Source organism: Pyrus communis, chromosome 11 (genome assembly GCF_963583255.1).
Source record: "Pyrus communis chromosome 11, drPyrComm1.1, whole genome shotgun sequence".
Lineage (NCBI taxonomy): Eukaryota > Viridiplantae > Streptophyta > Magnoliopsida > Rosales > Rosaceae > Pyrus > Pyrus communis.
Genome location: NC_084813.1, coordinates 22,798,076 through 22,820,547, shown reverse-complemented (window position 1 = coordinate 22,820,547; position 22,472 = coordinate 22,798,076). Strand labels below are relative to the sequence as shown.

Below are 22,472 nucleotides of genomic sequence, written 5' to 3'. Positions count from 1 at the left end.
ACATTCCCATAGGGCTAAATGGACCATATCAAATCAACCCAATCAAAAGCCCAATCAGATTCCAAACAACCCACATCCAAATCAAACAAGGATCAGAAAAGACCCATAATTTTGATAAATTATGGGTCGAATTTAGTTAAAAAACGATTGAGTTATGAAGTTTTGAAAATTACCCAAAGAGTTTTTAACAGAAGAACCAAAATGATGGATGGTGGACAATCTCAGGAACCATTTCTATTGATTTTCAATCTCAGGAACCAAAGTAATGAGTTATACAAATCTCATGAACAATTTTGGCTATTTAGCCAAATAAAAAGAGACTGAACAAGAAAAGAGAAAGAAGCGTATTCCTTTCAGCTTGTACAAATGATATTTTATACTAATCTATATTATGATTTAAACTCAAGTCGCAATGATTTGAAGAAGATAAACTAATCTCCACAAAATTTTAGTCCTTTATTGCGTACTACGTGCTTAATCTCGAAACTCAGTTTTAATTGTAATGCTTACGAATCCGAAACTTGGGTTTGCGGTGACAAAAACATTGGGCAAATGTTTTTCTTCCAATTCTCGTCCATCCACTATTGTATCAATGTTTGCTTGAAGTTCCTTAGTCTAATTACTTCAAAATTCTGCATGTGTTTTTGGTCAGTTATGTAGATTCTACCATTGTAGAAATTGAAATTCATAATATTCTTTAAAATGTTCTTATTAACAATTTTGGATGATATGGACTTAGCATCAACTCATTCAATTAGTAACGACAATTAAATGCCATCTTAATGGTTTTGTCAATGTTCATCATAACAAATTCATGAATTTTTTTTTCCTTCTAGATCTTGAGTGCATATTCACTGTTATCTGCAATGTTGTTACAAAGTCTGAAAGTCCAGATGAAGCACTGGAGATGGCAAAACTTATATCCTCAAAGATTACTCAAAAACCAACCGACAAGCCTGCATTGCGCTTAAAGATGTATGATACCATTGTGATCATGACTTTAGCTTTTTATTATTTTGAATGTACTTCTGACCGTTTTTGTTTTGTTTACAGTTTGTTCAATCTGTACAACCTACTGGAGAACCCATATAGCCGGTTCTTAGTCTACTTGAGTGCTCTTAATTTGGCTATCCATGGGAAGGTCACTGAACATGTCATCCCTTCATTAAAAAATGTGGAAAGTTTTTTGAAAGAGTGGAGTATTGAGATCTCTGATCAGAGGCAGTTATTTCTGACCATCGCTAATGTTCTGAAAGAACACAAAAAGTATGCTTTGTAATCTTTTTTCTATATGTACATGTCTTTCCTCGATTTGTTTTAAGAACAGTTAATTATATTTTCTGTTGTATTTTCAGTTTGGCAAAGGAGTCTTTCAAATTCCTGACCAAGTACTTGGCGACATTTTCTGGTGAAGATGTGCATACGTTGAGTGAAGCCAAAGAGGAAGTTAGACGTACAATTGTGGAATTTGTGAAGGCCCCAGACATGTTTCAGGTATATTTGTAGGATCTTGTGGAATTTCAAAATTTTTTTGAACTAATTCTTCAGTCCATGTTTCTCTTTGGTGACTGTTCATTCTTATTTACAAAATATGTTTTTTTTTTTGTTGTTAAAAAAATTCTATTATGTGGTGGACCCAGTTAATTGTGTTGTAGTTTAGAAACAACTCTTATAAAGTAATTTATAAATATTATTGTGTTTCTGGCATTTTGAAGAAGCTACTATGCTTCATCACTTCAAAACAACTGGTTTTTGGCAGTTGGCTCTGATGATCATATTCCCCCCTTCCATTAGGCATTCAGATAACTGATGTGTTGGTTTGTTATGCTGCAGTGTGATTTGCTAAATTTGCCCGCTGTAGAGCAACTGGAGAAGGATGCTAAGCATGCATTGGCATATCAGCTTTTGAAGATCTTTCTGACTCAGAGGCTGGATGCTTACTTGGAGTTTCAGGCTGCAAATTCTGATTTACTGAAAAGCTACGGTAAAGTTTAGTTTCATCTGACTGGGTTTTCTTCGGATTATATACATTTTTCTGTTTGTCTAAATTATGCTTTCTGAAATGTTATAGGTCTTGTCCATGAAGACTGCATAACTAAGATGAGGTTGATTTCCTTGATGGATCTTGGTTCTGATGAATCTGGACGGATTCCTTACAGTGCTATCAGGGATACTCTTCAGGTTAGGTTGGCTTACCTTTCTGGTTCTAGAAGTTTAAAACTGACATCATGGTTAATTATGCTTATGCACTTCTTTTTGGCAGATTAATGATGACGAAGTTGGAACTTTGGGTGGTAAAGGCAATAACTGCTAAGTTGATGGACTGTAACATGGACCAGATGAATCAAATGGTGATTGTGAGGTTAGTTTGTGTTTCGTACCTTCTGCGTACACACAAAGATGCATATAGTTGTTTATTCATTCTTTTAGGCTTCTTTGTTCTTGAACTGAATTGGCCCTTCATCTGCAGCCGCTGTACTGAGAGAGTGTTTGGGGAAGAACAATGGCTTACACTAAGAACAAAGTTACCAACTTGGAGGGTAAGTAACTTCAACTGCTTTTTCATTTTTAACTGACCACTAAGAACCGATTCATTGCTACGGTATAATAAACCACCCTTTGTATTGCATTGTCCATAAATCTTCATTATATAATCGTATCTTGACAGAGTTTCTCATTGTCAGGGTAATATTGCAAACGTTATCAGCACCATTCGAGCTAACAGGATAGCGGATGATGGATCACAGGCAGTGCAAGGCTTAGTTATTCGTTAGAAACTTACGGATCTTAATGTAGGTGCTTGATTGACTTACGAGAGTTTGAACGCACGAGTGTTATTGATTCCCCGCTATTTTGGAATTGGATCAAATGATGATCTACTGCTTATATCAGTAGTAACTTTTGTTGCGTTTAACAGGAAAATTCTCTTGTCCGGAAGTTGTAATGGAGCATATTCCAGCCAAATTGGGGATCGTATGAAATTGTTTTTAAAAGCACTTTTGTTGACAAGTGCTTTTATTAAAAATACACAAGGTTTTACTAAAATCAGTGTGTTTCTTGGAAAAATGCTTGGGAGTGCTTTTTAGAGAAGCACTTGGCATGTGCTTGTTTAGAAAACGCTTATATCTAGAAGCACTTTTAAGTTTCTCCCGCTATTGTGTGGTCGTAAGTGCAGTCAGTTTGTAGAAATAGTTCTGCAATATAATGCAATGGCAAGCGCTGCAAGTGATTCATCATTTAATTGGGTTCAAACACAGTATATAAGAAAAAACATACTCATATCATGGTCAGGCTTACCCATAGCCTTTAGGTCTAGCCAGATTACTCTAATGTTGCTCATCATCTCCCATTCGGATCGTTGATCTCTGAGAAGATCGTCTCAGATATGCACTGAACGGATTCATTCGTAGCGCAACCTGGCACGCTAGCAACGGCATCCTCGTTGTTCCTTTCACAGCAGTTTTGATGTTGTTGCAATGCAAACTCAAGCCCCCTCACAACGTCGTTCAATGACGGCCTTTCTATCCCACTATCATTGATGCAACTTATAGCAATTTCCACATACTTGTTCAAACACTCGATTTCAATCTTACCCTTCATGTTCGGATCAATGATTTGATCAAGTTCCCCGTCGCGATGACAGCTCTTGGTCCACTCAGCCAAGTTCATTTGCCTCGTCTCCACTGCATGCACCACAGTTGGTCTTGCGCATAGTACTTCACACAACAGTGCACCGAATGAGCACACATCGGACTTCACCGTCAGTTGTTGACATCGGTAGTATTCTGGGTCTAGATTCCCGAAACTGCCTTTCACGGCCGTACTGATGTGGGTCTTGGACATGGTGGTCGTGCCCACTTTTGACAATCCGAAATCCGAAACCTTGGCCACCCATTTCTCATCCAATAAAATGTTCGTGCTCTTCACGTCACAGTGGATGATAGTGCCCTAAGCATCGCTGTGTAGGTAGCGCAACCCTCGCGTGGCGCCAATGCAAATTTGGAGCCGTTATCACCAGGAGAGAGGTGGGTTATCGGTGTGGTAGAGGTGATCAGCGAGGGTCCCACGTGCCATGTAATCGTACACCAAAATCATCTCATTTTTATTAGTACAATACCCAATTAGAGACACCAAATGACAGTGTCTGAGTTGCGACAGCAGCTCAATTTTTGTCTTGAACTCACAGGCTCCCTGAGATGACTCGAGTTTCAGCCGTTTGATCGCAACGGGAGTGGCCCCACCATCGATATGCCCTTTGTACACGTGACCGAAGCCGCCAACACCAACAACGAAACTCTGGCTGAAGTTTTGGGTGGCGGCTTTGATCTCCGCCAGTGAAAAGTAACAACACAAATGTGTTGGTAAAGATGATGACCTATTTGAGGCAGGGCCCTTGACTTTCCGCCGCCGCCTAAAAACCAAGAACCCAAGAACAGAGAGTCCAAGTATTCCGCAAGCTACACCGACAACCGTGGCAAGCAAAGGAGTTCTTGATCTGGTGCTAGGTTTTGATGGTGTCCCCTTTGCTGGGGCTATAGGAGGTAGGTCAGGGCTTGGTCCGGCGAGATTCCGATTTGCACTGAGTTTGAACATTTCGAGTCCGTTCAAGATTGCCACCCGGTACCTATTCAACAAATCCGATTCCAGTGCAAGAAAGAGATTGACTTTCTTCGGGATTGCAGACTGGTCTTTCATTTCCACCACTGCACTCGATTATATCCGCCATTTTCTCAGTGGATTGATTGGTGATGTAGATGTTAAATACACAGTCTCCCAACGTCACTAAATCATCAAACTCACAAAAATGAAGCCTAACCAAGTAAGCAAACATTGAATCCACAGGGAATTCCCAAGTAAGATTGTACCCGTTGATTATGGTCTCGCTTAAGTCCATTGAGTGGCCGGTTTGGTAAACTTCTTTCGGAGCAGAGTACTCTGTTATTTTAGAAAAGTTAAGGTGAATGATACTGTTTCGTAGTAAAATACTAGAATTACTTGAATCGTTTCCCGAACCATCCCAAATGCGGCTCATACCATTGTCCTGATCGCGATAGATCAGCCTTTCGCCACCGATATTGATTCGGTACACCATCTCCAGAGCAGTGTTGTTCTCGATGCAAATTGTCTTTTCACTGCCTACATGAGCAACCCCATCCGGGCTCTAGGGTGAAGTGTAGTAAAGATATGGGGGCATGGAGATAATTTCAATCCCATTGATAAACGCGTAGGCATATGGGCTTGCTTTGCTTGGAGTGAACGTGATATTCAAATTCTGTCCTGACTCAGTGTAGAGGCAGAACTCTCTGTATATGGTATCCGAGCCAGAAGCATCAGCAGTGACCGAAGCGTTGAAGTCGTGGAGAAGGGTAAAGCCACCGACTTTGACTGAGAAGAGAGCTTGGGATCGGTTGAAGTGGGGGGCGTATGAAGCTGGGTAGAAATACAAGCAAATGAACTTTGGGCCGGAAGAGAGTGGAAATGTGTAGGTAAATTCAAAGCGGGAAAGCCTAGCTATGCTGTAAGGCACTTGGCCGGAAGAAGAGGGAGAAGGTGCTGTTGGAGTTTGAGACCCTCTTGTTCTACATTGGTCAATAGTATTTTTTCACAAGCCTTTATATAGGCTTATTCCCTTTTCTTAGTAATTAGAACTTGGACCATTTGGAAATGGATTGAAGGCTTGAGCCTTATGGTTGTGTGGATTAGATTTGAATATAATATAGCCTAAATACAATTAATATTAATTAATCAGATTCATTAATTTTAATTTTTCGAATTAAGTTTTTTAATTAATTTATTAATTAAAAAACATTTTGATTAAAAGACACAGCTGTTAGAAAGAGTTGTACTTTTTGATTAAAAGATACAGCTATTAGAAAGAGTTGTGTGCTTTCAAATACACTGAACATGTATTTGAAAGGGTGTGAAACAACCTATATATTTGTAATCACAGTTTCCAAGTGAGAATCATCTTTTCTTCCTCCTTATCTTCCATACAAAATTTCCAGAGAGTAAACACACAAAGCAATTCGCTAGAGTTCTATAATCCAGTGCGGGTTGTAGAATTTGGTAGTTGTATCCTGGTCGAGCAGACGTTGTAGAACCACAAGCACAAGAGTGGGACGAAAATACTGTTCGAAGGACATAGCTTTTACGCTAGCCTCTACCTTCTGTGATCAAGTTAGTATCATTGATATTTTTATATTAGTTTATGTATTTATTGTATAATTTCATTCTGCACATCAAGTATATTTGGTAAATAAAATATTAAAATTTCAAGTTCTGTTTATTTATGTTATTTTTGTTTATTTCTGAATTGTTCTCCAACAGGTGCTTCTTTGAATATGGATTTGTTACCAGCCACTTGGTGCTCGAATGGAAGAAATTTTGAATCGATATCTCCAGCCCAATATCGGGAGTGTTAGTCGATTCAGAGATCAGAAGAGCCACATTGAAGGGTGATTCGATCAGACGGAACATAGATTGGCGGCGAGTCCCCGGCCATGTGTATGGTTATCTTGCGGAGAAAAAAGGGAATGAGAATAGGAGTGAGTTTTATTAGGGAGTTTGCTGATGGGGTTGTTCATGATTGTAAGAAAAACATAGAAAGGGTGAGGTGTTGCCTGTTTAACTCATTTTCTCACTGGAATTTGGAGTCTCTTGACGAAGCCGTTTACACTGCCCATCGCAATGCTTGTCTGTAAATGACCACTTTTATGTCCTGCTTAATAACAAGCCTACCCCAAGTCTGCGTGTGAAGAATGATCGGGAGCAGTTTCCATACTTTTTCCTCCACGCACTCGATGTATTGCTGGTATAGGTCCAGCCCATGATGAAAGCACAAAGAAAGATTCATGCATACGGTAGCTAATTATAGCACATTAAGTCGGTGGAGTAAATGAGCTAGAAAGTTCTATCTATATTATATTATGAATAAATTATATTTTACTACTTTAATTTTGTATCATTGTTATGCATTATCTCATTTTTTTTAATCATTGAAATGTTATATATCACTTTCTGACCTTTGAAAGAGTGGATAATCGTGACTTGCCACTCATTGTCATTTTTAAGAAAAAAACGGTTATATATCAAGTTATCAATTCGTTGCAATGCCAAACTTTCACTAAATTTTTTATCAATTTATCTATTAACTGCTGACATGTCATCACATGACATAACCCCAATTTAACAAAGTGAGAATAGTAATAAAATGGCCAAACATAACTTCTGTTCTGCAATTCAACACCAATAAATAAAGATTTTTTTTTTTTTTTTTTTTCATACATCTGAAAATGCAAAGAAACTACATCAACATTCAGCCATGTTTTGCCAATCTGGGCAGAGCCCTAGTGCCATTTACATTACAAGAGACCTCTGATTGTTCTCCTTTCCCTTGCTGCTTTTACTCTTCGAATTCTTGTCATTAAACCTCAGCTTATTTACCTCCTCTGCCACCTTCGACAGAGTCTCAGCAGCCCCATCTTCCTCTGATCTTGATTGTGACTGAGTATTAGAAGATGTGAAGAATGTGGGGTGTAGGTAGAAAATATAAGATGTATGTTGATATGTGGGGTGAGAGGGTATTATGAGGAAATATGTTGAGTGTATTAAGAAAATTTTTAATTGAAAACGTAAATGTAGAGTGCAATAAATATTTGGGTTTTATATAACAATACGTGAGGTGTTAATATAATAAGCCTTGATTAAATAATTGGTCAGAATAGCCACCTTTAACAGTGATATCTTCTGCCTAAGTGTAGATAGGTGGTGGATTGCCGGCAACGAATGTGGTGGCAATGATCAAGTGCAGAAACAGGGAAATGTACTGATGAGAGATGAAAATTGGTTTCGTCATGGTAAATTCTATAAAGGTGTTTATTTGTATGCATGAGTACACTTTAGCTCTTGTTTATGGATATGTCATGTGTGGTAGTTTGTGTGTCTCTCGTTGCAACTTCTTGAGATTTAAGTTTATCAGACTTTTCAAGTCAAGTTTCGGCTGCTTCTGCCCCAAAAGGAAAGATTCCCGGATCAACATTCTTTCTTGCGTAGGCGGTGGGCTTGACGAATTATCAATTAAGTCCTTGGCATGCATGCAATTCAATTGGGATTCGAAAGTGATTTATGCATATTATTTTTTACTTTTGCACACTTTCTCTTACTTATTGTCATTAATTTTTCTTTTGATTTGTCTAAACGAATGACTAGAAAAAAAAAATGTGTGTAAGAAAGAAAAAAAGGTGTGCATAAGTCATTTCGTCAAATCTTTGTGCATGTACTTTTATCAGTATTTAAAATATAATATACATAGAAATATTAATATGTAAATTTATAAAAATATCGATGGATGTATCGATATCGGTCGCCTTTGACGGAAATTTTTCTTTTGATTTGTTTATATGAATGACTATAGCAGGTTCCATTCTTTTTCCTGTCACTCATATTGGATGTATATCTTCCTCTTATTATTTGATATAGAGAGAGTGTGATGGAGATAAGTCTGGAACGATGAATAATCAACATGAATAATGATGAAGTTTGTGAGGCCAAGACTCCTTATGAATTGTGAGGTCAAATTAGCCCCAGGTCTTGCCCATAACTTCTTAAGAGCACAATTTAAGATAATATTGGTAGCCAATGAAAATGAGTCATGTAAGACTTTTTGGCCTCTAGCATCTCACACCATTGAGACGCCCAATAATCAACATGAATAATGATGAAGTTGCTCGCTGAAGTTGACATCTACCTAAAATTAATTGTTTGTTGAAATGAAAAAAATAACTATTGGTACTGTTTATTTAAAAACAAAAAAACAAAAAAAGAAGGAAATTGACTAATATAGAAAAAATTTCAAACTATGGTTGCTAAAATCGAAATACACGAACGATAGGGGTAGAATGAAAAATGTCTAAAAGCATCCTTGTTTTTATAGCATATATTATGCAAGGTTTTCACTTGAAACAACTCTTCCGACTTGGAACAACTCTTCCGTCCAATCGATGTATATCTTCTTCGCACAGGAAGATGATACCGATCGAAGACTTGACCTGCGTTCTTGATGCTGAGATAGGGACTTGAGTTATTTATTTTAGTTTATTTTCCTCACATTTTCATGCCTGCTTCTTTCTTTCACATGCTAAAATTACTTAACAAGGAATTTAATTTTATCCAAAGTCCAAATTAATCTTTCTGCAATGGACTATATAGTAAGGTTGTAAAAGACACTAGAAGTGTGACATCCCACATCGCCCAGGGGAGTGATCCTTAAATGTATATTCTCATCCCTACCTAGCACGAGACCTTTTTGGAGCTCACTGACTTCGGGTTCCGTAGGAACTTCGAAGTTAAGCGAGAAGGGAGCTAGAGCAATCTTATGAGAGTCACGATCTAGGCAGGTGCCTAAGTGGGCTAAGGAACTTCTAGATGGGCTAGGCGGACACATAAAGAGGTCTAAGCACGCTTTCTTATTTTTTAAACACCTAGGGAATAATCGAGGTGGTGGCCAGCCGACGAGCTCAGTGCTTAGAACAGTGTATTTAGTATTGATTACAGTGATTAATAATGCAATTGCAAGTGAGTCACTGCATATAAATTTGCATTCAATTGGGTTCAAATACATTTGATTTAAAACTGACAGAGCATATATTACAATCCCATTGATATTATGCCTTCGCTTGTTGCCAACGCTCATCATCTTCCAGTCGGGTCATCGATCTCCGAGAAGATTGTCGCGGATATACACTGAATGGATTCATTTGCAACACAACGTGGGTCTGTAACCTCATTGTAACCCTCAGTACCAATGTTCTTTTGATGAAGCTGCAGTGCAAATTCAAGCCCCCTCACAACGTCATTCATTGGCGGCCGTTCGATCCCTCTATCACTGATGCAGCTCATGGCAATTTCAACGAATTTGTTCAAACTCTCAATTTCGATCTTACCCCTCATGCTTGGGTCAATGATTTGATCAAGTTCCCCATTGCGATGGCAATTCTTTGCCCACTCAGCCAAGTTCATTTGCCTTGGCTCCGCCGTATGAACCACAGCTGGCCTTGCACATAATACTTCCCACAACACTACGCCGAACGAGTACACGTCAGACTTCTCAGTGAGTCGTTGATATCGATAGTATTCCGGGTCCAAATACCCGAAACTGCCTTTGACAATGGTACTGATGTGGGTCTTGGACGCAGTGGTGATTCCCATTTTCGACAGGCCGAAATCTGAAACCTTGGCCACCCATTTTTCATCCAATAAAATGTTTGTGCTCTTCATGTCGCGGTGGATGATTGTGCCCTTGGTACCACTGTGAAGGAAGTGCAACCCTCGCGCGGCGCCAATACAAATTTGAAGACGTTGTTCCCAGGGGAGAGGTGGGTTGTCTCTGTTGTTGTGGTAGAGATGGTCAGCGAGAGTCCCTCGTTTCATGTAATCGTATACCAAAATCATCTCATCTTCATCAGTACAGTATCCAATCAGAGACACCAAATGACGGTGGCGGAATTGTGAGAGCAACTCGATTTCTGTCTTGAACTCGTGTTCCCCTTGTGATGATTCCGGTTTCAGTCGTTTGATTGCAACGACGGTGGCCTCACCACCACCAATGCATCCTTTGTACACATTTCCGAAGCCTCCAACTCCAATAATGAAGGACTCGTTGAAGTTTTGGGTGGCGGCTTTGATCTTTGCAAGTGAAAAGTAAGGACACATATAATGGGATAAAGTTGATTTGTGGGTCTTTGTTGACTTGGTAGATGACTTGGCTTTCCATCGCCGCATGAAGATGAAGAATCCGAGGACAGAGATCAGCGCAACTATGCCGGAAACTAGACCAGCAACTATGCCAAGCAAATGAGGAGAATTCATACCTTTCGACCCCTCCAGCAGCTTCGGTGGATGACCTGGAGGTGGCGGGGAACCCGGAGGGGGATCAGGGTTGGATCCCCCGAGATTTCCATTTGAGTCCTTCAGTTTGAAGATTTCAAGCCCATTTAATACTCCTTGGTTGTAGTAGTCATAGAACGCAATAGAAAGATTTGTTTTCTTCTTCGTACTCCTGGGGCCGATTGACACAACGTAGTCTCTGTATACTGGGGTCGGATACCATTCGGATATATCGGCTACTTCTTCAGCTGTCTGATTGGCTATGTAAATTTGACGAACACTTCCAGGAATGTATTGTAGTGGAGGATAACAAAAGTGCAGCCTAACAAGGTAAGAGAATTTTGAATGTACAGGGAATTCCCAAGTGAGATTATATGATGTAGGTGAACTAGTCATTGACCGGCTCGTTTGATAAAGTTTACTCTGTTGGAGAACAATTCAGAAATAAACAAAAATAACAGAAATAAACAGAACTTGAAATTCTAATATTTTATTTACCAAATATACTTGATGTGCAGAATGAACTTATACAATAAATACATAAACTAATATAAAAATACAATGATACTAACTTGATCACAGAAGGTAGAGGCTAGCGTAAAAGCTATGTCCTTCGAACAGTATTTTCGTCCCACTCTTGTGCTTGTGGTTCTATAACGTCTGCTCGACCAGGATACAACTACCAAATTCTATAACCCGCACTGGATTATAGAACTCTAGCGAATTGCTTTGTGTGTTTACTCTTTGAAAATTTTTTTACAGAAGATAAGGAGGAAGAAAAGATGATTCTGACTTGGATACTGTGATTGCAAATATATAGGCTGTTTCACACCCTTTCAAATACCTGTTCAGTGTATTTGAAAGCACACAACTCTTTCTAATAGCTGTATCTTTTAATCAAAAAGTACAACTCTTTCTAATAGCTGTGTCTTTTAATCAAAACGTTTTTTAATTAATAAATTAAAAAACTTAATCCGAAAATTAAAATTAATGAATCTGATTAATTTTAAATTCCAAGGCCCAAGGCCCTTGTCTTGATTAATTAATATTAATTGTATTTATACTATATTATATTCAACCTAATCCACACAACCATAAGGCCCAAGCCTTCAATCCATTTCCAAATGGTCCAAGTTCCAATTACTAAGAAAAGGGAATAAGCCTATATAAAGGCTTGTGGAAAATTACGATTGACCAATGTGGGACAAGAGGGTCTCAAACTCCAACAATATATAATCCAATTTCTACTTATCAAAGAGATGTAACTTTTCATCTATAAGTATGCATCACTTATAAAGGGAATACAACTAAACAACATAACATTTCTAAGAAATTGGTTAACAATATTTTTCATTCAATTATTAAAATTATATACTATAATATATATAATATATAATTTCCAACAATCCTCCACATGAATGAAAAATTAGGAAGAATTTGAGAGTACAGGAGGACAAGAGATGCATCGGGAGAGGTGTCTTTTGGACTTGAACCTACCCTAGTGAATACTTATCGGACTTACTTGGTGACGCAGTGAATATAAAATCTTGAAGTGTTCACCACAGTAGTAAACCGAGACAATAAGCAACACACATCACTAATCCTAATATATTCTGGTTCATACGGTTGTGTTCATTTTGGTCCTGAACAAATCCCGGATTCATGAGAGATTTAGAGAATTTAGTCATCTCATACTCATAGAAGCGACCCACTTCTACTCTCACATAGGTGACCACTGATTAAGAATACTCTGCAATATTCCTCTTATTTATAAGATATCATTGTTATTAAGTATAAATATACATCCTAAACTTCTGCAAACAACACACTTCTTCCATCATAGGAATGAGGTATATAGTGTGTTAACTTCTTTGAATCATGCCCAACCAGTTTGCCTATTGAACTTAGACCATGGGATCTCCAATCAACTAAGTTAGGTTTCCGCTCGGCTGATTCATTAGTTGTGTTGGCTTTAGCCTCATTCCCCTCGATGATCAACTTACTCTCTAGTCTAACCTTTAATGATTGGATCCGCTACTAGATTGACTATTTTAATGGTGTGCACAATCCATCTGATGAAATTATATTTCATACGAGAGTAGTTGTTTGACATTGTTTGAAATGTCAAGTCCTCAAAATTCATATGCTTACTTAATAAGCATCATCATGTTTAATTTAATTTTATATGCTTACTCTCATCATTCCTTTGACTAGGACCCCCACACTTTTAGTGTGTAATTCTTCGCAAGGAATTGGCTTTGGTTTTATTCATGACTAACATGGCTTATGAGCAAGACTCATTTTTGTAGTTGCCTTCACATGTTACTCATTTATCAGGAACTGCTCATCATTCTATATATGTGCTACTTCAATCAATGAATTTGCATATCATACAGCCTATATCCGTAGATGCCCAGCCACAACATTAAAGATTGCATTATGACCTTATAGCTAATTGGGAAACAAAAACCTCAAGCATTCATATTTCCGTATCACTATGGCTTTGAAGCCCTCGCACATCTGCGGTATACAACAAGCTCAGTGCCATATGTATAATGTCATAAAAAAAACCCTCTCTTTTGCAAAGAAAGATGCTTCACAACCGCTACTCTGAAATGGGATGGAAACATGTGGCATATGCAAATCAATCCATTTGATTGATACCAAGCTTTAATTTCCTAGACCAAAAAAAAAAAAAAAAAAAAAAAAAAAACTTTAATTTTCTGAACTTGCCACCACAAGCACAATACTGCTTGGCTACATATACGTCCATTCAAATGGAAAGCCACGTTTGTTTTCGGTTCACCACCAAATGCCTTTTCATGTTTTTTCTGTAAAAAACATCAGTCGGCATATCAAGCCCATATATGGCTTCGTCAAAGCAAATGCAATGGTTTGCATCCTTCTTATCAAGACATGATTTGTCTGGATCTGAAGCCACTCCATCTTCCATTTTAAATAATGGGATTCTCTAAACTAATGTACTATTGCATATCAATTTGATTATCTTGTAGGACACTTCATAACAACATGGTTAAAAAACCATTTTTAATAGGCGCAAGCGAGACTGAACCCCCAAGTCCTCATCATCGAAATCAAACAATCATACCAATTATAAACAACCATACCTATTCACCTTGGCTTTGTCATCACGGACCCAAACTGAAGAGGTTGTATATTTTAATTTATACATACTGGTATGTTTCCACCAACAGACACGAGTATCTGCATGAGTCAAACTCCATGGCTAGCCAAACCGTTTGGCGGTTCTAAATCCATTGAATATAAAAACTGATTCGCCATTTCTCATCTTTCTGCCACAAGTTCTTGGCCACACGTATATCAATTAAATGCATCAAATTTAGATGAAGTCCCTTCCTTGAAGAGGACCTTATCCCACGGATTGATACTAATATGCACTATTAACTATCATATATTTATGTTCAGTTTTATTCAAAGATTTATCAATCAAGTCAAAACATATAATCGCAAAACCTCAAATCAGAGTTACAAACATGATTGTGTATATGAAACACAAGTATTAAACAGACACGCCATTCATTTGTGTCTCTCAGTCTTTCTTTACCAAAAGGTACTGACTTATTGCCTTAATAGCTGCCAGATTTTAAAATCACACCATGCAAAAGGCACGAATCAAGTAAAGACTAATGCTTACATTCCCTTTTGCTTTTCTCGTAAACTGCATATACATCTTACAATCGCATATTTTTCTAATTACTCCAAATAAAATTCGGCGCAGTATACTCTGGTATTATGGAAAAGTTGAGCGTAGAATAAGTATTTTGTAGTGGAGTGCTCGAACTTAAACTTAAAGGCTCTAAGTAAGTTTGCTCATCTGCCAAACCTTCCCAGTTCCGGTACATGCCAGTGTCTGAAATGGGTAAGAATGGGTTTCCACCGATGTGTATTCGGTAAACCATCTCTAGAGCTGTGTTGTTTTCTATTTGGACCTTCTTTCTTCCGGTGCCCACATAACTGACACCATTGGCGCTTTTGGCAGGAGTGTAGTAAAGATTGCTTGGCATGGATACAATCTCAATTCCATTGACAAACGCATACGCGTCTGGGCTTGCTTCTCTGCTTGGACTAAATGTGATGTTTAGACTCTGTTCTTCGCCAATGTTCAAACAGAACTCTCTGTACAGCGTCTCCACCCCATAAGCGTCTGCAGCGACAGAAGCGTTGAAGTCCTGAAGCAAGGTAAAGCCACCGGCTTTGACAGAGAAGAGCGCTTTGGAGCGGTCGAAGTTGGGATACGATGTTGGGTAGAAATACAAGCGGATGAACTTTTGGCCGGCTGTACTGAGGGAGAACCTGTAAGTAAATTCAGAGTGAGAAAGCCGTGCCGCATTGTAAGGCACTTGTCCAACAGCGTGGCCAACAGATGATGATGATGATGCCGTAGACGGAGGTGCTTCTCTGATGAGGGATGCGCTAGCGTGCTCTTCTTCCAAAGGGGAATATTTTGAGTACATATCCCCAGTCCAATATCGCTCGTCATACACTTTCAATTGGGGTCCGTTGTGACCACATGCAACGGTGATGAAATCAGTTGGAGTGTAGATATATGGTGAGTCGTCTACATTCACGATCGTGGGTAGGGTTACCATCGTGTGTAGAAACAAGGATGATAGATAAAGAAGCGTCAGACAGTATTTGCTGCTTGGGAAGTTCTTCATTATATATATGTATATGTATGTATGCATATATAATAAGAAATAGAAATTAGGGAGAGGAGATTAAACTCATGTTGATGAAGAAGGATGCCGGAAAGCTGCTTGGATTCTTGTTTCTCTATTTTCCTCATACTTATGTGAATGAGGTACATTTGTTTCTATATCATCGTTTTCGGTTATTTCCCGTTCCCTTCTGACGTTCACATCAAAGACAATGAGTAGTCCTTTCTAGCGTGGACTTGAACTATTAGTCCTTAGCATGCATTACGTTTTGCAGAAGTCTTTAGTAAACTACAATGAATTGGCAACGATAGTGGCGTGGGAATTGGGATAAACTACACAATAATTAACTGTTAGAAAATTGCTTTTCATAATAGTATGCCCACTTTGAAACTTTGAACGATCATATAGTTAATTAGAAAACAGAAATACAACAACAACAACAACAAGCTTTATTCCATTAAAGGGGGTTAATTGTATGAATCCTAAAACGTCATTGTGCTCAGTTTTGTGTCAAGTCTTCAGTTAGCTCCAGGTACTCCATATATTTTCTTAAGGTCTCTTTTCAAGTCTTCCTAAATCTTCATCTGCCTCTTTTGCAATGACCCTCTGTCTTAAAGTTGCATCTTCTAATCGGCGCATATATAGGTCTTTGGTTCATGTGTCCAAACCACCATAATTGATTTTCTCTTATCTTACTTCAATTATTACGGTCATTCCTACTTTACCTCGAATATTCTCGTTTTTATTTTTTTAATCCAAATATTGTGGGAACTTCGACTGGAATCTCTCTTGTTATATATTTACTAATGTGTTTATTGTCATATCATCAGAAACTTCTTCAGATCAGCGCTGGCTTTTGATGTTGACAAGAACGACTTTTGTGCTAACCAAATTGTTATTAGCATCACCTCTATGAGCAGCTTCCTCCTCTGTAAGTAAATCGGAGTGAGAATGTTGCGCTGTGGTGTATGGTACTTGGCGGACGGAGGACAACAACATTGAAGGTGGTTCTTTGAATATGGATGTGATACCGGCTGCTTGGTGTACTTCTAAAGGAGAAAATGTTGGAGTAAATATATCCACTCCAATTTAGTTTATCATACTGATCGAATATGCTGCCAGAATAGCCACAATTTCGAGTCTGCTGAAAAATGTTGATGTTACACCGTATAACCAATTAACAATATGAAGAATAATGCAATTTAGCTGTAAGTGCGTGCATGGTGGACGTACGATAGGGGTGACAATGCTGTGCAAACACAAATAAGAAAAGGAAAAAAGGAAGAGCCGGGCCCAGGGTTTGTTCAAAGTCCTTGCGTAGAAAAGACTTATGCTGAAGCATGACTTGAGCAATTTCCGTTCTTTTTCCTCTATCACATTGGATGGATGTATCTTCCTGTCATTGGATGTGTATACTTTTACTTAGGACTTGTGTTCTTGACTATGAGATAGAGATCCGACTTAAATATTTTGCTTTATTTCCAATGAACGACTTAAAATCGGTGTGGGTTGCCGGAATAGCCACGTTTAACATTGATATCACCCACGGGAGTGTCGAAACAAAGGAGTGGTAAAGATTAAGGTTTGGATTGGTTTCATCATATGGTAGTTGCCGTACAAAGGTATTTGCAATTTGCATGCACACGTTCCTAAGTTTCACTGTTATAATCTATGTATTTGTATTATTGAAATTTTATATAATTTTTCGAGAAATCATATTAATTTATTTGAATTTAGATTTTAATTAAATTAATTATGAAGTTTGTAGTTTGGAAATTAATTATCTAAAATTCGTTGACCTTTCGAGGTCACAAGTAACGTATTCGAATAGATCCTGAAACTACGAGTGCATAAGCGAAAGTCGTTTGTGAGTCCGGATTATAACGGTATAGATACAAACATTTGAAGTTGTGTTACAAAACTATAGATTTTAAATTTATTTCAAACTCCCACCTTGTGGGAAAGAGGCCAATTAGATTTATGCCTGCCACATGAGGCAAGTTCTACGGCCAACATGAATGCTGTAAAGTGTAGCACGACCACTTGTTTGCTAAGAAAATTGAACTTAACGACTCTTTTAGTTGATCAATGGTTGAAATTCAAATGGGTCGTTGGTTATCAAACGGTCCACATTGAATTTAGTTAATATTTTTGTTTTATATTTATAAATTCATTGAATCTAACAGCTGAAATCGAATATAATCAAATTTAATGGTAAAAAAAAAAAAAACTAATAGTCCAAATTTAAATTCAATAGCTAAATAATTTAAAAACAATTATTTAACTTAAAATTCACCCAAAAACTCTATAAATACCTACGTATTTGTTCAAACATCCACACAAAACTCACTTTTCTCCTACAATTCTACCAATTTGTCTTAATTGTGCTAATTGATGTATTAATTGCTATTGTATTAATTGTTGTTTATGTGTGTGTGCGTGTGTTTTTTTTTTTTTGGTCAAACCAAGGATTTTGTTAGATTAATCACCGACGGGGTTCGAACCTATGTCATCATGCAAAGGCTCAAAACTTCCTACTACTGTGGTAAAGCGCCACTTGCTTTTTGTATGTGTTTCATATGTGTTGGCTTAGTGGTTTTTCAATATTTATTAGAATTTAAATATTTTTAAGTTAAAATACAAGTTTTTCTCAACTACAACCTAGCTAACTTCTCCATCAACATTTGAAAGAGAAGTACCATAAGACCAACACCTAATTGTTTAGACTACTTCAAAATTTAATTGTAGATAATTTAAGAAACAACAAAACTACTTACGAATTCTGTTGACAAATTATAGCATATATCATATCAGATTAATACAATTTATATGTTCGAATCCAAGCTTAATAGATCAACACTAACGGATTAAAAACGTTGCTCAATCAACCGTCACCTTCCATTGGGATCGTTGATCTCAGAGAAGACAGTCCCAGACATTCCTTTAATCGAATCATTAGTAGTAGAATTATGATCACTACTAGTCTTGCTCACCCTGCTCTTCTCCAAGTCCGACGACTCCTCCCAGCTAATAAACCCTACATCGCTCCTAGTCACACTCTCAACGTCATCTCCACTGCCCATTTCATCGTTCGAATTTGAATCCCCTCCAACGCTCTGCTGAAGCTGCAGAGCAAACTCAAGCCCCCACACAACATCATTCATTGACGGTCGTTCGATTCCACTGTCATGCATACAACTCACCGCAATCTCAACGTACTTTTTCAAACATGCATTTCCAATCTTACCTCTCAAGCTCGAATCTATGATCTGATCAAGTTTCCCATTTCGGTGACAGATTTTAGTCCACTCAGCCAAACTCATTTCCTTTTTCTCCGCCGTACGAATCAAAGCCGGCCTCGCACACAGTACTTCACACAACACTACACCAAATGAGTATACGTCAGACTTCTCCGTCAATTGTTGACGGCGATAGTATTCAGGGTCCAAATATCCGAAACTACCCTTCACCACCGTGCTGATATGGGTCTGAGACACGGTAGCGGACCCCATTTTCGAAAGTCCAAAATCTGAAACTTTGGCCACCCATTTCTCATCCAATAAGATATTTGTGCTCTTTACGTCTCGATGAATGATCATGTACTTCGCACCTGTGTGAAGGTAGTGCAACCCACGCGCCGCCCCTATACAAATTTGTAGCCGTTGATCCCACGGTAGAGGCGGATTATCGGTATTGTAGAGATGGTCGCGGAGGGTCCCATGCGCCATGTAGTCGTACACCAATATCATCTCGCCGTCGTCCATACAGTACCCGATGAGCGGCACCAGATGGACGTGGCGGAGTTGGGATAGCATGTCGATCTCCGTCTTGAACTCGTGAGCTCCCTGCGACGACTGCGATTTCAGCCGCTTGATTGCAACAGGGCGCAACCCACCATCCATGTTGACATTTCCTTTGTAGACGTGTCCGAAACCGCCGACGCCAATAATGAAAACACTGTCGAAGTCTTGGGTGGCGGCTTTGATCTCCGCCAGTGAAAAGTAGCGACACAAATCGGACGGTAAAGAAGAGCTGCGAGTCTTGGTTGACTTGGTCGTCGAAAAAGAAAATGGACCCCACTTTGTTCCTTGCCCGGAGTTTGAGTCCTTGACTTTTCTTCCTCTCCGGAAAACGAAAAATCCGAACAGAGAGGCTAAAACAAACACACCTGAAACTACACCGGCGATGATGGCAAGCAGAGGAATCGATTTCTTGTCTGCAACTTTGGGGCTCTCCGCCGGAGCTATTTTGAGAGGCGGGTCGGGGTTTGGTCCGGCGAGATTCCTCTTTGAATCACTGAGCTTGAAGATCTCAAGTCCGTTCAAGATTGCATCGTTGTAATTCGTCAACCGATCTTTTGGGGTGGTTTGCAGTGCAAGAAAGAGATGAACTTTCTTTTTACTTCCGGCCCCTGCAGGCACGAAAACGACGTAGTCTTTGTACACCGGCTTCCCATAACCTTGGCTCCACGTGATTACATCCGCAAACTGCTCCGCCGTCTGATTGGCGATGAAAATTTGAAACAGCCGGTCCCTGGGCAATGTAACATCACCTTCGAACTCACAAAAATGAAGCCGAATAAAGTAATAAAACATAGAATCTACCGGAAACCCCCAGGTGAGATTATAGCTCTTGTTTATGGTTTTGTTCCACCCCATCGACCGACCGGTTCGGTAAACTTCTTCCGGAGCAGAGTACTTCGGAATTTCCGAAAAGTCGAGCTCAACACTACTGTTTTGCGGCAGAACACTAGAATTTTTACTCAAATCGTCCAAATAGTTGTACTCCACTTGAATACCATCCCAGTTTCTGTACATTCCAGTGTCCTTATTGAACGAGAGCTGAGATCCGCCAACGTTGATCCGGTAGACCATCTCCATGGCGATGTTATTTTCGATCGGATACGGGTCTATGCTGCCTACGGAAACAGCCCAATCTGCGCTTTGCGGCGGAGTGTAATAAAGATTGTCGGGCATGGACACGATTTCGATTCCATTGATGAAGGCATAGGCATCTGGACTTGCTCTGCTCGGAGTGAACGTGATGTTCAAGCTCTGTTCGGATGCAATGTTGAGACAGAACTCCCTTGATACTGTCTCCGACCAGGAAGCGTCGGCGGTGACGGATGCGTTGAAGTCGCTGAGAAGGGTAAAGCCGCCGGCTTCGACTGAGAAGAGTGATTTAGATCGGTCGAACTCGACGGCGTAGGAAGTGGGGTAGAAGTACAAGCGGATGAACTTTTGGCCGCTGGTGAGTGGAAACGTGTACGTAAATTCGGAGCGAGAGAGCCGAGCTGTGGTGTAAGGCACTTGGCTGGAGGAGGAGATCGGGGTTGCTGCTTTGAATACGGATGAGCTGCCAGCTGCTTGGGAGGGGAAGAATTTTGAGTTGATATCGCCACTCCAAGTTCGTCCGTCCTGTTGGTTGACTTGATCGCCGGAAAAGCCGCACTGTAGGGTGATGTCATCGATCGGTTTGTAGACAGAGGGTGAGTCTCCGGCCACGTGTAGGGTTATGATTTGCAGAAACAGGGTAAGGAACAGATGAGAAAGATTGGGTTTCATGGTAAGGTGTTTGCTGCAATTTGGAAACGGGGGAATCTGTTGCTGCTTGTTATCGTAAGCTTAACAAAATTCCATTTATAATTGAACTTCTGACTGGATTTTGAATACTTTAATGGTGAAGTGTTTCGTTGTAATTGGAAAACTAGGTGTCTGAAAATTCAGAGGTTTTTTTTTTTTTTTCACCAAATTTCTGATGAATATTAAAGCAGCTTGTCTTGTCCTCTACTCTGAGTCTGAGTTGTTATATTATTGTTTGAATGCACAATTTTTGAAAATCTAGCGCAAAACAAAAGTAGTGGGGCACGAGAGAAAATTGAAAGAAAACCAATGAAAATGATTTAAAAATTTTAAATTTTAATGATAAAAATAAAATAAAGAATAAAATAAATAGTATCAAGATTGACTTTTTAATGTAAAAATGTGATTTTTCGTTAAAGTAAACAATATCGAAAACTTTTCGTTAAAGTTCTCAAAATTTAATGGAGTGACTTCTCCAGCCACTTTATATTTTAAGCTTTTTAGTTAAATGATCACGGAAATTAGCAAAATTATTTATATTGTTTTTTAAGATTTTAAATTGATAGCAGTGGTTTTTAAAATTGTCCATCGTCAATTATTTTAGTCATTTCATCAAGAAAATTTGTTAAATTAAAAATATTTTTTGTCAAATTAACTTCTTTACTTGAATTGGTATTTTCTTCAACGTGACTTTGTATTAGTAGTTCATTATGTCACAATTACCCTGAATTTGTTTCATTTAAGTCTCTCTCTCATGGGTCAAAGACTTTGAATGCATGTGGTCTAAATTAAAGATTCTCAATCATCAACAATAACGTTAATAGACTATAAACTATTGGTGGTGGTAGTGGACTTGAAGAGTCAAAGTCTTTGCCACAAGTCTTTATGCATGGTGGGTCGTTTGCTTGTGTACTTTTCCAAACAAGTAGGTATTGTGTTATCTTGTTATACACTTTAATGAATAATGCTAGGTAGAAAAGTCTCACCACTAGCAAGTTACAAACAACCCGTCAAATGGTATCCAACTATGAGTTAGTAAACGTCATGTACAAGAGGCTATGTCGGGCTTTCATTTTTTTGTTCGAGCTCATGAGGAGCAAATTGTTGCTATGGAAGAGGATTTTGGGAATGAAATATGAGCAGCTGAATTATTAGAAATCAATTTCAGGTGACTGAAGTTAAGCAATCTTAAACTAGTCCATATCATTTTCGTTAATTGTTTTTAGCGGGTATTGGCCTAGTCCCTCCCGTTTGTTTTACTTTTCCTTTTTTCTTCTTATTATTAATAAAATCTTGTAGATGGGGG

The 22,472-nt window shown here is 38.7% G+C and overlaps 2 pseudogenes; one reads left to right on the top strand and one right to left on the bottom strand.

Moving 5' to 3' along the window:
- Nucleotides 1–736: 736 nt before the first annotated feature.
- On the top strand, nucleotides 737–2,858 carry LOC137707933 (uncharacterized; annotated as a pseudogene).
- A 360-nt stretch (nucleotides 2,859–3,218) lies between these two features.
- On the bottom strand, nucleotides 3,219–21,384 carry LOC137709231 (uncharacterized; annotated as a pseudogene).
- Nucleotides 21,385–22,472: the final 1,088 nt, after the last annotated feature.